We start from the raw sequence: 17,138 nt of genomic DNA, 5'->3' as shown, positions 1-17,138 counted from the left end.
TAAGTTACTTGAAAATTATTTTCGGGCAAGGTTCAAAAAATCGTCCGTAATATTAAATGGGAATAGTGAATGGCTAAGATTATACATCCGTCAAACTGATAATAAAAACCGCATTAAATGTACGGGTGCAAGCGTTCGGACGCAATTTCTCTTTAAAAACCACACGGCATTTTTAGGTATCCGTATGGTCCCATAATTAGTTTTCCGAGATGCATTAGAACCAAAGATTCTCGGGCTGTCAAAAGTTGGAACGTCTGAAAGCTGTTTACAAAATATGTCTTATTTATTACCATTCCGGTAAATTCCAAGGAAATATTATGTCACCTGAAACAAGAGGTACGTTTTCAGAACATACATACTTAGCTGTGTGTCGCTATTCTCTGCGTCCATATTCTCTTTCTCCGGGAAGGTATCGAATCCAATCCGGGTCCGTCTCCAGACCCCGGTCCTGAGAAATGGGTTTGCTGCATCTGCCGGAAAAGAATCTTTTTAGGATGGTCATACTCTGTTAAGTGTGTCTCGTGTAAGGCATGGTTGCATCGGACAGGTTGTTCTGGGTTTGATCCCAAAACCGGACGTCCACGTAACTTTTATAAATATTTTGTGGCTCCTTGCTGTTCACGCCCAAGGGCGTCCCGTAGTCTACGCCTCAGCGCCCCCACTACCTTCCAGCAGCCCTGCTGCTCAGCAAGCCACAACTAGTACCCGCTGCTGCTCGCGCCCCCGGCGTAAACAACTCAAACAAATGCTACCACTCATAACTAATATCTCCGTAGTAGAGTCGGTAGCAACGCTGAGCATCAGCCCCTGCCCCCGTCTTCTCCAACCCCCCGACGGGTTTCATTGCGCCATGTTGCCAGGTCGCAAACCCAAATCAACCGGGTACCCCAATGCTTGCCCAAGGACGTCCAGTCCCAGGGCCACAACAGCAGTTGCGTCCTAGCCTTCCTCAACCCAGGCGTAGTGAACAGTCACTTACTCCAAGAGTGGCGACGTCTTCCCCTATGCACTTCAGAATTCTGTGTCGCTATTCTCTGCGTCCATATTCTCTTTCTCCGGGAAGGTATCGAATCCAATCCGGGTCCGTCTCCAGACCCCGGTCCTGAGAAATGGGTTTGCTGCATCTGCCGGAAAAGAATCTTTTTAGGATGGTCATACTCTGTTAAGTGTGTCTCGTGTAAGGCATGGTTGCATCGGACAGGTTGTTCTGGGTTTGATCCCAAAACCGGACGTCCACGTAACTTTTATAAATATTTTGTGGCTCCTTGCTGTTCACGCCCAAGGGCGTCCCGTAGTCTACGCCTCAGCGCCCCCACTACCTTCCAGCAGCCCTGCTGCTCAGCAAGCCACAACTAGTACCCGCTGCTGCTCGCGCCCCCGGCGCCAACAACTCAAACAAATGCTACCACTCATAACTAATATCTCCGTAGTAGAGTCGGTAGCAACGCTGAGCATCAGCCCCTGCCCCCGTCTTCTCCAACCCCCCGACGGGTTTCATTGCGCCATGTTGCCAGGTCGCAAACCCAAATCAACCGGGTACCCCAATGCTTGCCCAAGGACGTCCAGTCCCAGGGCCACAACAGCAGTTGCGTCCTAGCCTTCCTCAACCCAGGCGTAGTGAACAGTCACTTACTCCAAGAGTGGCGACGTCTTCCCCTATGCACTTCAGAATTCTGCAGTTAAACTGTAATGGACTAACTGGGAAGATCACGGAGATAGTCGATTTCATGAAGCGGCATAACATCCGCATTGCTGCGATTCAAGAGACTAAACTCACAGCAAGATATGCAATGCAAACCTGTTCTGGGTATAATGTCCACAGAAAAGATCGCATGAGCGGGAATGGGGGCGGTCTCGCGTTTACCACACACCACTCTGTGCAATATCATATATTTGATCCTGGCATCGACCGCAGGGACAATATCTTAGAACGTCAAAGCCTATCTGTCCGGTCAGGCGATGCAAACCTAGAAATCATCAACATCTACATCCCTCCTGCCACCTGTTGACCCAGTGGATACCGCCCTAATATCAGTGCCATACTCACTGGCAACAATCACATCATCTTAGGCGATTTCAATGCCCATCACGATCTATGGCATTCAAACTTGCGGGCGGACAGTAGGGGTGAGTTGTTGGCGGACCAAATAGAAGAAACGACGTTCTGCACAATAAACGGATACGCCCCCACACGTATGGTAGGAAGCTGTCACAGTTCGCCGGATATCTCAATCGTGTGCGCAGAACTCGTAAACTGCGTTAACTGGCAGCCGATGGTAACATTTACATCCGACCACCTGCCTATACTTATTTCGCTCGAGCGTACCGCCGTCTTCATCGTCACAGAAAAACGCACTTTCATAAACTTTAAAAAAGGAATGTGGGACGAATAAAAATCTTTTACAGAGAACCTCTTTGCTGCCCTCCCTATCCCGAATGATGCCCGCCAAGGGGAGCGTGCCTTCCGCAAGGTCATTGAATCCGCCTAGGCACGTTTCATCCCCGCCTGGATAATTCCCGACATCCGGCCCACTTCCCGGCGGAGGCCGCAAATTTAGCGAGAGAACGTGACCTTATAAGACAGCTCGATCCAGGTGAACCCCAAATAATGGATATAAACCAACGTATCAGATTGCTTGTGGACGAACACAAGCGGGCGAAATGGGAGGAGCACCTAAGAGGCTGTAACCTCTCTGCCGGTGTGGGTAAACTTTGGTCCAGCGTAAAGTCCCTATCGAATCCGTCTAAGCACAATGACAAAGTTTTCATCGCCTTTGACGATAAAGTGCTGTCGGCTGCGAAAAAATGCGCGAGCTCTTTCTGCTGACAATATATAATGCATTCTACGGTCGACAAAGATAGATGGAGGGCCAACAGACACGCACATAAACATAAATTCAGCGCATCACCAAATACCATCACCACCAAAGAGGTTGAGGATGCCATTGGTCACGCTAAACCATCCAAAGCAGTGGGTCCAGACGGCATAACCATGCCGATGCTTAAAAGCCTAGGGAAAGAGGGTTTCAAATATTTAGCACATGTCTTCAACCTGTCTCTTTACACCTTTGTCATACTCGAAAAATGGAAAATGGCCAAGGTGATCCCGCTACTAAAGCTGGGAAACCAGCTAACATAGGAGAGTCGTATCGTCCGATATCTCTCCTATCGCCAGTAGCAAAGACGCTTGAAGCCATTTTACTCCCCTACTTCCAAGCAAATTTGCAGCTAGCCTGTCATCAGCATGGCTTCAGAAAACTTCATAGCACCACCACCGCGCTAAATGCCATCAGCGCCCAGATAAATTGCAGTTTAAATCAAAACCCCCACCACAGAACAGTACTCGTAGCGCTAGACCTATCAAAAGCTTTTGATACGGTCAACCATGGCTCGTTACTGCAAGACCTAGAAGGTTCTACCCTTCCCCCATGTCTTAAAAGGTGGACCGCAAATTATCTGGGTGGTCGGCAGGCATCTGTGCAATTTAGAAACGAAACATCAAAACCAAGAAGAATTAAACAAGGGGTGCCACAGGGTGGTGTCCTATCCCCACTTTTGTTCAATTTCTACATATCTAAACTACCTTCACCACCAGAAGAAGTCACTATCATTTCTTACGCCGATGACTACACAATAATGGCCACAGGCCCAGGCCCACAGATCGATGAGCTCTGCAACAGAATAAACGGCTACCTCCCTGATCTCTCCAGTTTTTCGCCTCGCGAAACCTGGCATTATCACCGACTAGATCTTCCGCGACATCATTTACAACATAGACGTCCCAAATGTCGACCATTTTGAACATCCACGTCGATGGCACTATGCTACGGACTGTCCTACACCCCAAAATCTTGGGTGTGACGTTTGATCAGGATCTACATTTTGGTGAGCACGCAGCCGCAATTGTTCAGACAATCCAGAGCCGTAATAAAATCCTCAAATCGCTTGCTGGCAGTACTTGGGGAAAAGATAAAGAAACGCTCATTACTACATCCAAAGCCATTGGCCAGCCGATTACGTGCTACGCGTCTCCCATATTGTCGCCAAGCCTAAAAATTACCCACTGGAAGAAGCTACAGGCCTGCCAAAATACTGCTCTCAGAATCGCCACGGGCTGTCTTCTTATGTCCCCAGAACACCATCTACATAACGAGGCGAGAATACTCCCCATCAGGGAGAGAAATGAGATGCTAACCAAACAGTTCCTGTTGAATACACAGAAACCTGGGCATCCCAACAGACATCTGATTGATGAGCCAACACCGCCTTGGGGCTTAAGGAGTCATCTCCGTAAGCATTTTGAGGAAATACGGCACCTGAGAACCCAGCCGTATGAAGCACAAAAATACAAGCAGGTCCTTGGTGAACTCCACAAACAGGCGTCGGACCTTTATGCCGGGAATTTCCCGGTGAATCCAGTACTCAAAGAAAAGTACCCAAAACTTGCGGAAGAGGAAGGCATACTCCCCAGGGAAACGCGTGTCACTCTTGCTCAACTTCGTTCTGGATACTGTAACAGGTTAAACTCTTACCTATCCAGAATCAACCCCGACATACCAAATGTATGCCCCGCTTGCAATGTGTCCCAACATGACACGAACCATCTCTTTAATTGTAATTTGGAACCAACGCCTCTAACACCCCTTTCATTATGGTCCACCCCTGATGAAACAGCCAGTTTCCTTGGACTCCCGTTAGAGGATATTGATGACAATTTGTGATCGGTCGCAGCTGTTAGGTGGGGCGAAGCACTGCTACAACAACAACAACATCAGTGTAAGAAAACATATCATAACAACTTATATGAATAATAAAATGTTTCGAAAAAGAATCTATGACTTGCAGCATTTTTCGCAACTAAAATTTTTTATTTTTTAAATTTTCTACACGAAGTTTAAACTCTTGGGGTTTGCTCTCAAACCAGACTTTTACACAAGTTTCTATTTTTAAATATTGAAACTTTTTGGTTTTATTTCAAACCCAGAAGATACTACAAGCACATATATATTTTTGGCTTTGTGAAGTTTTTGAGTTTTGATTTAAAAGAATTTTAATATCAATTGTTTTTTTGTTTTTTATCGGCCTATTGATAAATGATGATGAAGGCTTAGCACCCTTCGAAATGGACCTATCTGCGCAGCTATGGCAGGTTGTCTGAAAAATTTTCTACTTGCTATTCCAAAAAAAACAAAATACAATTTTTCAAATTTAGAAAAATTAAAAAAATAACAATAATTATCATTAGAAAAGAATTATTGTTCTGGCCTTGAGCTCGAATCGAACCTTGAAGTATTTTAATATTTTAAACTTGCTGTTGAAATAAGTTTTAAATTAAAATCGAGTCAAATTAAAAAACACACTAATAAATTGATAGGTTTCCAATTTAGGAGAGAATTGTTTCAAAAATTGCTTAAGCCGATGAAGTGTTTAAAATTTAGGCTCAGATTTCTAACCGTGTACTTAAAAAAGTGTGCCAGGGTGGAACGGGCGTAACGTTGGAAACACCAATATGAAAGTGCTCTCCCTAAAAACGGTATTGTATTACACTACAAAATTGCCTCTAATCTGCGAAGTCAAGACTAAATTTAATTGCAAGGGTTTCAATTGCCGTGTCGGCTTATCACAAATTGGACCAATAACAACTAGACCAGTATGGAAACAAAATTAATCCAAGAATGTCAATAAGCGAACGCTTTAATGAATCAATGACAATTTTGAATTCAAAACACGATTCGTTCAAAATGAATGTTAAACAAATAAGCTAATGGCTTACTCTAACTAGATGGCATAAATGCAATATGAAGAAACCCATTGGAATACAATTCATAAAGAAGAAAAAAAATACGACACATAAAACCGTAAACGAAAAGCATAAAATGACAGAGTTCATAAACGACATGTTAAGCAATCGGCGATTGTAATTTTTCATTTTTTGTTTTTTTTTTTTATACTCAGTTGAGCAGAGCTCAGAGAGTATATTAACTTTGATTGGATAACGGTTGGTTGTACAGGTATAAAGGAATCGAGATAGATATAGACTTCCATATATCAAAATCATCAGGATCGAAAAAAAATTTGATTGAGCCACGCCCACTTTTTCGATATCGAAAATTTCGAAAAACCGAAAAAGTGCGATAATTCATTACCAAAGACGGATAAAGCGATGAAGCTTGGTAGGTGAGTTGAACTTATGACGCAGAATAGAAAATTAGTAAACTTTTGGACAATGGGCGTGGCACCGCCCACTTTTAAAAGAAGGTAATTTAAAATTTTTGCAAGCTGTAATTTCGCAGTCGTTGAAGATATCATGATGAAATTTGGCAGGAACGTTACTCCTGTTACTATATGTATGCTTAATAAAAATTAGCAAAATCGGGGAACGACCACGCCCACTTTAAGTCAAATTTTAACAAAAAATTTAATATCTTGACAGTATATAAGTAAATTATGTCAACATGCAACTCCAGTAATGATATGGTGCAACAAAATAAAAGAAAATTTCAAAATGGGCGTGGCTCCGCCCTTTTTAATTTAATTTGTCTAGGATACTTTTAATGCCATAAGTCGAACAAACATTTACCAATCCTTGTGAAATTTGGTAGGGGCTTAGATTCTGGGACGATAACTTATTTCTGTGAAAAAGGGCGAAATCGGTTGAAGCCACGCCCAGTTTTTATACACAGTCGACCGTCTGTCCTTCCGCTCGGCCGTTAACATGATAAATTGAGCAAAAATTGATATATCTTTACTAAACTCAGTTCACGTACTTATCTGAACTCACTTTATATTGGTATACAAAATGGCCGAAATCCGACTTTGACCACGCCCACTTTTTCGATATCGAAAATTACGAAAAATGAAAAAATGCCATAATTCTATACCAAATACGAAAAAAGGGATGAAATATGGTAATTGGAATGGTTTATTGACGCAAAATATAACTTTATAAAAAACCTTTGTAAAATAGGTTTGACACCTGCCATATTAAGGAGAATAAAATGAAAAAGTTCTGCAGGGCGAAATAAAAAACCCTTGAAATCTTGGCAGCAATACTGTTCGTCGTATTATATATATAAATAAGTTAGCGGTATACAACAGATGATGTTCTGGGTCACCCTGGTCCACATTTTGGTCGATATCTGGAAAACGCCTTCACAAATACAACTACCACCACTCCATTTTAAAAGCCTCATTAATACCTTTAATTTGATACCCATATCGTACAAACACATTCTAGAGTCACCCCTGGTTCACCTTTATGGCGATATCTCGAAAAGGTGTCCACCTATAGAACTAAGCCCCACGCCCTTTTAAAATACTCATTAATACCTTTCATTTGATACCCATATCGTACAAACAGATTCTAGAGTCACCCCTGGTCCACCTATATGGCGATATATCTAAAAGGCGTCCACCTATAGAACTAAGGCCCACTCCCTTTTAAAATCCTCATTAGCCCCTTTTATTTGATACCCATATCGTACAAACACATTCTAGAGTCACCCCTGGTCCACCTTTATGGCAATATCTCGAAACGGCGTCCACCTATGGAACTAAGGATCACTCCCTTTTAAAATACGCATTAACACCTTTCATTTGATACCCGTAACGTACAAACACATTCTAGAGTCACCCCTGGTCCACCTTTATGGCGATATCTCGAAAAGGCGTCCACCTATACAACTAAGCCCCACGCCCTTTTAAAATACTCATTAACAACTTTCGTTTGATACCCATATCGTACAAACAAATTCTAGAGTCAACCCTCATCCACCTTTATGGCGATATCCATAAATGGCGTCCACCTATAGAACTATGGCCCACTCCCTCATAAAAAAAATCTTTAATACCTTTCATTTGATACACATGTCATACAAACACATTCCAGGGTTACCCTCGGTTCATTTTCCTACATGGTTATTTTCCCTTATGTTGTCACCACAGCTCTCAACTGAGTATGTAATATTCGGTTACACCCGAACTTAACCTTCCTTACTTGTTTTTAGTTACTTTTGTTTACATGAGCTGAGAGACTGTTGAGTAGACGCCAAAGAATGCGATTTCTTTTTTTTTTATTTCAAGTTTCTGTTGCGACTTCTCTTTTACATATATTTTACTGCAGACAATTTTATTATTTTCGCAGCCATTGAGCTATACAAACAGTAGTATAGGATAAATAGGACCAACAACAAATGTTAGCAAATATGGTAACACTGGACAGCTTAAATAACAGCTGGTTGCACATGCGTTAACTAAAGTTACATAGAGGAAATCATAAAAGATGAAATAACAGCGATTACACGTCACATAAGGTAGGAAGTAAAAGTGAAAGAGCAGAAGGACATTAAGGCAAAACAGTGAAAATTAAAAATGATCGAAAATTTCGCTGTTTATTCAAATGAGTTTTTTTTACTTCCATAACCAAATTTTTCATAAAATGATATCAATAAAGAAGAAAAATCGACTTCAACTTTCACGTCGTTTAATATTTTTGGTAGCTTTGCGTTAAACTTGCATTTGGCCACTTCTACAAAGTTGCACGCAATCAGCACTACACTGGTGATGGCACACTTTTGACAACACTGTCGGTACTATCGATATCAACGATGAAACTTTAGGAATTATTTACAGGGTACAAAAAATATAACAACCATGGGATTTCGCTATAAGACTTTACCTTAAGCTACTCCAACTATTCATATCTTATATTGTAAACCGCTGCCGAGGGGCGACCCTATAAAAACTTTTTCTAAATTATATTCAACCTAGGCGAGCTTAATACCTCCATTTTGCTGGAAATTTAAAAGGAAATCCATAAGTCTTCATTCGATGGTGAATGAGTCTAAATTCAGCAACAGGGTACAGTACAGGGTACAAAAAATATAGCAACCATGGGATTTCGCTATAAGACTTTACCTTAAGCTACTCCAACTATTCATATCTTATATTGTAAACCGCTGCCGAGGGGCGACCCTATAAAAACTTTTTCTAAATTATATTCAACCTAGGCGAGCTTAATACCTCCATTTTGCTGGAAATTTAAAAGGAAATCCATAAGTCTTCATTCGATGGTGAATGAGTCTAAATTCAGCAACAGGGTACAGTACAGGGTACAAAAAATATAGCAACCATGGGATTTCGCTATAAGACTTTACCTTAAGCTACTCCAACTATTCATATCTTATATTGTAAACCGCTGCCGAGGGGCGACCCTAGAAAAACTTTTTCTAAATTATATTCAACCTAGGCGAGCTTAATACCTCCATTTTGCTGGAAATTTAAAAGGAAAGCCATAAGTCTTCATTCGATGGTGAATGAGTCTAAATTCAGCAACAACGCGGATTCATTGCGGCCACCCAACCTTCAGGACATGTGATATCACTACTTACAGTTTTCCATTGAGCTTAAAGCACGTGCCGTGAATATGAGTAACCATTTTGCTATGTAAAAACTGCAAAACTTGAGACACCAAGACCTCTTTCTTGACTACCTGCTAAAATTTACCTCTCTTTGAACTCAATTTCATCTTCTGCAATGCCTGCTATATTTATCCTGTCGACTAATTTAAAATGCTATCAATCCACACGTTAAAATTTTTCGCTTCGAGAAAGACATCTGTTTTGTCTTTACACAAGAAACAACTGATTGTGGCTTGTAATTTTTTCAATTCGTGTTTCACGTCATTGCATTCGGCTTTATATGAAGCTCTTAGGTTCTTCCACTAACTTTTCACTAACTATTTCTTTCTCTGGTCTAAACTTTTTACCTCTTATTAGCGTTTTGCACAAAATTCACACAGTTTTAAACCAACATATTTTTTGATTAAGCACGTGATTTTTTCGTCTCTTTTACTTTTTTATTGGCAGCGTTGCCAGACTTCTTCCATAATTTAACAGTCGAGAAAACGGCCCAAAGACAAATTAATATTCTTGGTCTTCTTGCCGTGTCGCTCCCACCATTTGCAGATAATTAAGAATTGGTTTATTTCAAGTTTCTTTCAATTTAGAAAAACTCTTTTATCATGGAAAATTCGTATCGATATTTTGAGCATCGACTTTCTTTGTTTAGATGTTATTGAATATCCGATATTGTTCACGGCCATGTAATGCGAATGAAGTAAAATGTTTTAGCCCAGTAGGTACTCTCAGAGACCCCTGCCCATGTAAACAGCGAAGGGGGTAATCCTCCAAAGCTTTGAACTTTTCAGCCAAGCTTTTGCTCGTCACAGGAAAGTAACAGCGTTTTCAGCCCTAGCTTTCTTAGCCGGCAATGTCTAAAGTTTGAAAAAAAGATATATGCGTCACATGTTTTCAAAGCTTTGAGACTTTTACCGTGGATCCGCACTGGCTGCAGAACATTTGCAAGCAGTTAAGCTGGCTACCAACTTGTATACGAGTATATCTTTTGACTCTCAATCATTTTTAATATTATTTTTGGGGAAGCACACGATAAAAGCACTGACAAGGTTTAACCGTATCTATTCTGTTCAGCTGTGACCTGTTTTTGAAGTTTTTGAGTAATGCAATATTTAAAAGTAAATTTGCAAAAAGGAAATAAAAAAGTTAAACATTCAAATTTGTTTTTGTTTGCGAAAAAATAGCTATCATCCCGTGGCAAAATCCTGAGCCAGATAAATAATTTTGCATGTAAATGCAACAACAACGATTTGAGCCAGATAAATCCAGATAGAAGTCTGGTTCAATTTGTGAGCCAGATAATTTGTTAATTACTTCTTTTAGGTTGGCAACGCGGCCTTTAATATACCTACTTTTTCAAAAATAGATGTCGCTGCTTAGCCTTTCGCCGTATGAGTTAAATGAAAAATAGCGGCGACATCTGCCTATCACATTTCACGTGTGCGAAAATTTCACGACATCTGCTTCTCAAGTCTCTCAATGATCCAGAGGATTCCCGTGAGAATTGAGCGTGAGCCGGAGCAGTTGAGAAATTTGAAATTCTATTCATTGCGGAAAGACGACAATAATATCAAATTCGGTTATTTTTAACAGAACTAAAAAGCTAAAGCAAAGGACGTCTGAAACTATCGATAATCGACAAACACTGAACGTCACCTATCGACAGTGGACACTGGTCGGTTGTTTGCCATCGCTTATGGGCATTATATGTATATGTACATAGAAGGAGTTGTCCACGGCATGGTGAGTTGCGCATGCGTGTAATACGTATTTATCAAAATTTTACCTTTTATTCAATTACATATAACAAATCATTTATTTTGAGCTCATTAAAGGAAACTAATCCAATTATCGCTCGGCTGCACGAAATTCACTTTCAAAATTTTAGTTTGGTTTCAAATAATCACACAAAGATCAATTTAAACCCTGTGCTTATTCTTTCACAGCTTATTCGCTTGACCCATACACTATTACTTTGTATAGATATAATTTCAGCTTTGTTGTTGTATATTTTTTAAATAAACCAATTCAAAACAAACCAAACAATTGTCACGTTTTATTGCGTTTTCTCTTTTGTTATATGAATTTATTTCCCCGTTTCCATATTCGCACGATAGCCGACAAAGCTTATCAATTACAAACACGTCTCCAAGTACACGGCGGCTCACACTTTAAGCTGCCTTAGCTTGTCTTCTTCAAAGTACTGCCGCCAAAACACGACCGCTTATGGCGAAGTACCGCACGTAACTGACCATCAATTGATCAACTATTACTCTGCGGCTGAGGCGAGTGAGAATATGCGATAGAGCAGCTAAACATAGTTTGGGAGCTTTCTGCAAAGTTGGGGCTTGGCTTTATGTTGGAGCTTCTGTATGCAGTGGGCTTAGGTAAGTTCTTTATGCTGTATAAAAGTTTCATGATTTGCGCAGACAGTAGGTACTGGGTACTGGGTGAGTGATAGCCAGTGCACGGACCTTTAGAAAGAGAATGTTGGTAGACAAAAAATTAAAATAGTGGTAGAAGTTGGTAGATTTTTTTTCAAGAAAACAATAGCTACAGTTTGTATTTCTACAAAACAATTCATAATTTATTGTAAAACAAATAAAGCACATTTCATGGAAATAACACTTCTAAAAAACATGTATACAAAACAAAAAAAAAAAGAAAATTTAAGTTTGTATAAATGTATCTACATTGGACATATTTTGTATGAAAAAATTTAAGTTTTAAGAAAAAGCTGTACCGCCCCCTCAAATTATTCCTTTGTATAGAGGTAATAAAATTCCAAACTCTTGGGCAGGTAACTTCAGGTTAAGGCGTGGCACATTTTCATTGAAAATGCCCAGGATCGGGTTTTTTTTGTAATTTTCGAGAGCCATGCCCGACAAAACCTTATAAAAAGTTGTTAATATGCTATTTCTCTTCTAAAATGTATTTATAACAATAAAATGAATGGAAATGCTTTGGGTACCATTTCTGAAGCCATAACTCGAAGAACGTTTGACGTAACTTAAACATTTTTAAATGGGTGTGGCAACCTCTTTTGACCAGTGAAGAAGAATTTTCCTACTGTGAAGAAACTCTTTACACTTATTTCCTGTACGAAGAGGAATACTTCTTATAAAAGACACCCAAAATCATTAAATAAACACCCCTCCATGGTGTAAGGCAGTGGTCGTCAGCTATTGAAATAATGATTAGCGCTCACTTCACACATATTAGCCATTTTCCAGTGAGTTTTCTAGCTCTGCATCCCTCTCAATTCTCACGGGAATGCTTTGGATCATTAGAAGACTGGAGAAATAGAGGTCGTGATCTGTACAAATACATAAGTCAGTACATATCACCCTTGTGTTTCATTTAAAACATGCAGCTAAAGGCCAAGCAGCGACATCTATTTTTGAAATAGGATGTTTACTAAAGGCAGCGTTGCCAAACTAAAGACAAGACATTTACAAGTTGCTGAGTTGATGGCGAATAATAACAAACCGAATTACCGACTGTCATCGAGCAAAGAGTCAGCCATAATTTCGAAATAGTCAAAGACTTTATTTGTTTGGGAACCAGCATTAAAAACAAGCAACAACATCAGTTCTGAATCTAGCGAAGTATCACTCTTGCCAATAAATGCGACTTAGGACCAGGTAGGCAATGAAAAAAAGAAGTCCTCTCTCGGTAAACGAAAATCATTCTCTACAAGTGACTTATCGTACCCGTCCTACTATATGAAGCGGTTCTGGGATTGTTCGAGAGAGAAGTTCTTCGAAAGAAATACGGACTTCTACGCGTTGGCGTTGGCGAGTACCGAAGAAGATTTAATTATGAGCTGTACGAGTTTTAAGAAAGACATCAACATAATCCAGCGAATTATAACGCAGTGGCTACGCTCGTCAGGCCATGTTATGCGAATGAAAGATAACGCTCCCGACTAGAAAATATTTTTATCGGAATCCTCCTATGAAAGCAGAGGAAGAGGGCGGCCCCACCGCTGGAGAGACCAGGTGGAAAAAACAGTTTAAGCTCCCTTGGTATGACCAATTGGCCAGTTGGAGTAGCGAAGAAGCGGTTGGCGCCCCTTGTTTGACGGCCATAAGCGTTTAAACGGTTAAGCGCTGTCATACAGTTTGTTAAAAGGGGGTACTTATTAAATGATTTTGGCCGATTTTATTAGAAATGTTCATATATATAAAAAATAAGTATATATACTTTCTTCATAATAGTTCAATTCTTCTTCCAGTAATGGCTATCGAAACGCAGTGTATTGAATGCCCGAAGAAGAAGTGGTGAAACACCTATTTCAAATATTTTATTTTTTTTAAATTTATTTTTATAACGCTATTTTGAAAGTAAAATACGATTGATATGAAGATTTTTTTCGCAAGGATAATACCTTTTACACTGGTCTATGATTCTTTATTAAAAAAAAATTTTTATAAAATATGCGTTGTCCTTAACCAATGTGGGAGAAATATGTGTAACGGATACGTCAATTGCTCCTCCGAAACGTTGGAAAATGCTTGATTGAAAAATGGAAGGTGCCACGCCAATTTCCAAAAATTGTTTTCCTTTTTCATTTTCTTGTTATAAATACACTATAAGTAAAACAGCATATTTAAAAATTAATGGGAGATTTTGTAGGGCATTATTCTCGGAAATTGAAAAAAAATGGGTTTGGCCATTTTCAATGGGAATGTGCCACGCCCTAAGCTGGTGTAATCTGCCCAGGAGTTGTGATATTTATTATTTACATACAAAGGAATTAATTGTGGGGGCGGTACAGTCTTTTTGCGGAAAACAAATTTTTAAGACCACTCTAATGTACATAGCTTATGCCTATATGATACTTCCCTTTTCCTGTATTTTGAGCTTGAAAAACTGAAGAAAATTTACCGAAACGTCTATTTACAACAGCAATTTTCCAATGTACAAAAACTACTGCCACAAAATAACTGACTTTTTAAATTTTTTTTATGTTCGTCCAAAATTATTCACAACAAGTAAAGGTGTTCTGAACATTATATACTCAGCGTGAGCTAGAATTGTGCCTTTCATTTCAGATAAATTACTTTTCTACATAACACGTGGCACCGCCCGTTTAAAAAAGATGTCTCCCCATTTCCTCTTACAATAAAACTTGATAAGTGAAAAATCATTGATTCAAAACTATTTTTTGCTAAGTTATAGCTTATTATTCTAGTCTAAGACCCTTTTAAACTTGTTTTATATCTAAGTTGCCGTGGTCTTTAACCGATCCCGTCATTTTTACTAGAAATATTTTCCCCTATAAGGAAAATATGTGTACACAATTTCAATACGATATGTTAATTTATCTCCGAGTTATGGCTCCCGAAACATAGAAAATTGCTTGGTCATAGAAGGGGCGGTGCCACACCCATTTTCAAAACTTTTAGTGTTTTCCAATTTAATGTTATAATTCAATTTAGAGTGTAAAATTCTATTGATGCAAAGCTCTTTTTCGCTAAGATATAGCTTATTATTTTCGTCTATGACCCTTTTAAAAAACTTTTATATAAAAGTGGGCGTAGTTTTTAACCTATCTCGTCCATTTTTACTGGAAGTATTTCCTGCTATAAGGAAAATTTTTGTACCCAATTTTATTAAGATCCGTTAATTTTTCTTTGAGTTATGGCTCCCGAAACATAGAAAATTGCTTAGTCATAAAAGGGGCGGTGGCACGCCCATTTTTTAAATTTGAAATTTTTCCTATTTACTGTTATAAATCCACTTGGGAAATGAAATACCATTGATACAAAGCTCTTTTCTGCAAAGATATAGCTTATTTTATTCGTCCCCGACGCTTTTAAAAATCTTTTATATTAAAGTGGGCGTGGTCCTTAACCGATTTCGTTAACTTTTCTTCAAAGCATTTCTTATAGTAAAGGCAATCTCTCTGCCGAATTTTGTTACGATAGGTTTAACGGTTTTTGATTTATGATTAATAATATTTGTAAAATTGATTTTATAGTAGGCGGTGCCACGCCCATTTTAAAATTTTTTTTCTAATTTTTATCAAGAGTCTCAATATCAGTCCACTTGTCAAATTTCAACGTTATAGGTGTAATATTTGCTATATAATCAGGTTTTTTGGGTTTTCCAAAATTTTATATATATAAAAAGTGGGCGTGGTTATCATCCGATTTCGATTATTTTCAATACCAATCTATTCTGGGTCCAGATAAGCTCGCGTACCAAATTTGGTGAAGATATCGCAATATTTACTCAAGTTATCGTGTTAACGGACAGACGGACATTGCTCAATCAAGTTTTTTTTCGATGCTGATGATTTTGATATATGGAAGTCTATATCTATCTCGATTCCTTTATACCTGTACAACTAACCGTTATCCAATCAAAGTTAATATACACTGTTTGCAAAGCACGCTGAGTATAAAAAGCTGTGAAAATAGCGTAGGAAAATATTTGCGTGCTCATTTACTACATTTCTTTCATAAACAAATTTATTTCTTGTTTGAATTTGTGCACAAATTTTTCAAAATTGGTTAGTTTGGTTAGTGTCACCTCTTAATGTTATTTGGGTGTGCTCGGCAACTAAATACGTTTAAATGTTCGTAGATTTTTGGGCTTTGGTGGTAGAAGTGGTAGAAAATGAATATGGGTCAAAAAGTTGGTAGATCTACCAATAAAGTGGTAAAGTCGGTGCGCTGGTGTTGGCATCCATAATTACATTCTGCTACAGTTAATAACAGAGCATCAATTGAACTGTTGTGGAAAAAGCTCCATGAAAGCACTCATCAAAAGTTTTGGTTCTTTAAATTATAAGTATATGGGCTATTTCGCAGTATAGGAAATAAAATACTGAAAAAAAATTCCCTTGACTTTGATTTATTTATATTAAGCAGGGTTGATTTGCATGGAAGAAAGTAAACCCATATCGCGCCATCGATTTTTCGATAGGTTTTGGGCTCAGGAAAAAAAGTTCCACTAAGCATACACAAAAAAATAATTTTCGAGCCTGCAAAATTTGAGTTTTTAGACTTTTTTTCTTTTATTTTTAAGGTTTTTTTCATGACCTACTTAAAAAATTTTCATTTGATTTTAAAATTTTCATGTATACCCTGTCCGACTCAAAATTGTCCGCTAAAAACTTTGGCGATAACAGTTTTTGGAAAAAAAATATTTTTTGGATTTTGAGAAGTGTTTTGGTAAAAAAATTTATTTTTTCGGCATTTTTTTTTTTTAGGATTTCTTCAGAAACGTGCAAAAGTGTTGCTGATGAAAACGAATTTGTCTCATAGTTTCTATCCCACCTAACATTATGCGATAAAAACGTTGGCATTAACAGTTTAAAAAAAAATTTTTTTTTTTCGTTTTTGGGACTTGTTTTGGTCGAAATCGATTTTTTTCATTTTCAAGGCTCCAAATCATTTTTTATGTATATGTTTCCGTTAGACCCACCAAAAGGTATACCAAAATGATCAGGGGACGAGCTAAGTTGATTTAGCCATGTCCATCTGTCCGTTTGTTTGAACGCAAACTAGTCCCACAATTTTTGAGATATCTTGATGAAATTTGGTAAGCAGGCATATTTTGATGAGGGATTTGACATGTGTCGGAAACCTGCCCCATTTCTGCCTCATTTTAACAGCTAGCAACAACAAAGTTCACCACAGGCTGACGTATTGGGTATAGATTGTTGTCTGAAAAAATTATCAAGATCGGACTAAAAATCGATTTCGACAA

The 17,138-nt window shown here is 38.7% G+C and overlaps 1 protein-coding gene across 9 annotated transcripts in view; it reads right to left on the bottom strand.

The window, feature by feature from the left end:
- Positions 1-11,655, bottom strand: part of LOC137244157 (sphingomyelin phosphodiesterase) — a 162,896-nt gene extending 151,241 nt beyond the window's left edge. For 6 of the 9 annotated variants that reach the window (XM_067772762.1, XM_067772759.1, XM_067772749.1 and 3 more), the window contains exon 1: positions 11,203-11,655. The gene's annotated coding sequence lies outside the window, so the exon portion shown is untranslated. Of the gene's footprint in view, positions 1-9,504; positions 9,726-9,766; positions 9,880-11,202 lie in introns of those variants that run through there. The other 3 variants (XM_067772751.1, XM_067772750.1, XM_067772756.1) reach the window with 3 other exon arrangements.
- Positions 11,656-17,138: the final 5,483 nt, after the last annotated feature.

This window comes from Eurosta solidaginis, chromosome 3, assembly GCF_040869045.1.
Source record: "Eurosta solidaginis isolate ZX-2024a chromosome 3, ASM4086904v1, whole genome shotgun sequence".
Taxonomy (NCBI): Eukaryota; Metazoa; Arthropoda; class Insecta; order Diptera; family Tephritidae; genus Eurosta; species Eurosta solidaginis.
Note: the sequence above shows the minus strand (reverse complement) of the source record. Positions and strands in the feature narration are given on the sequence as shown.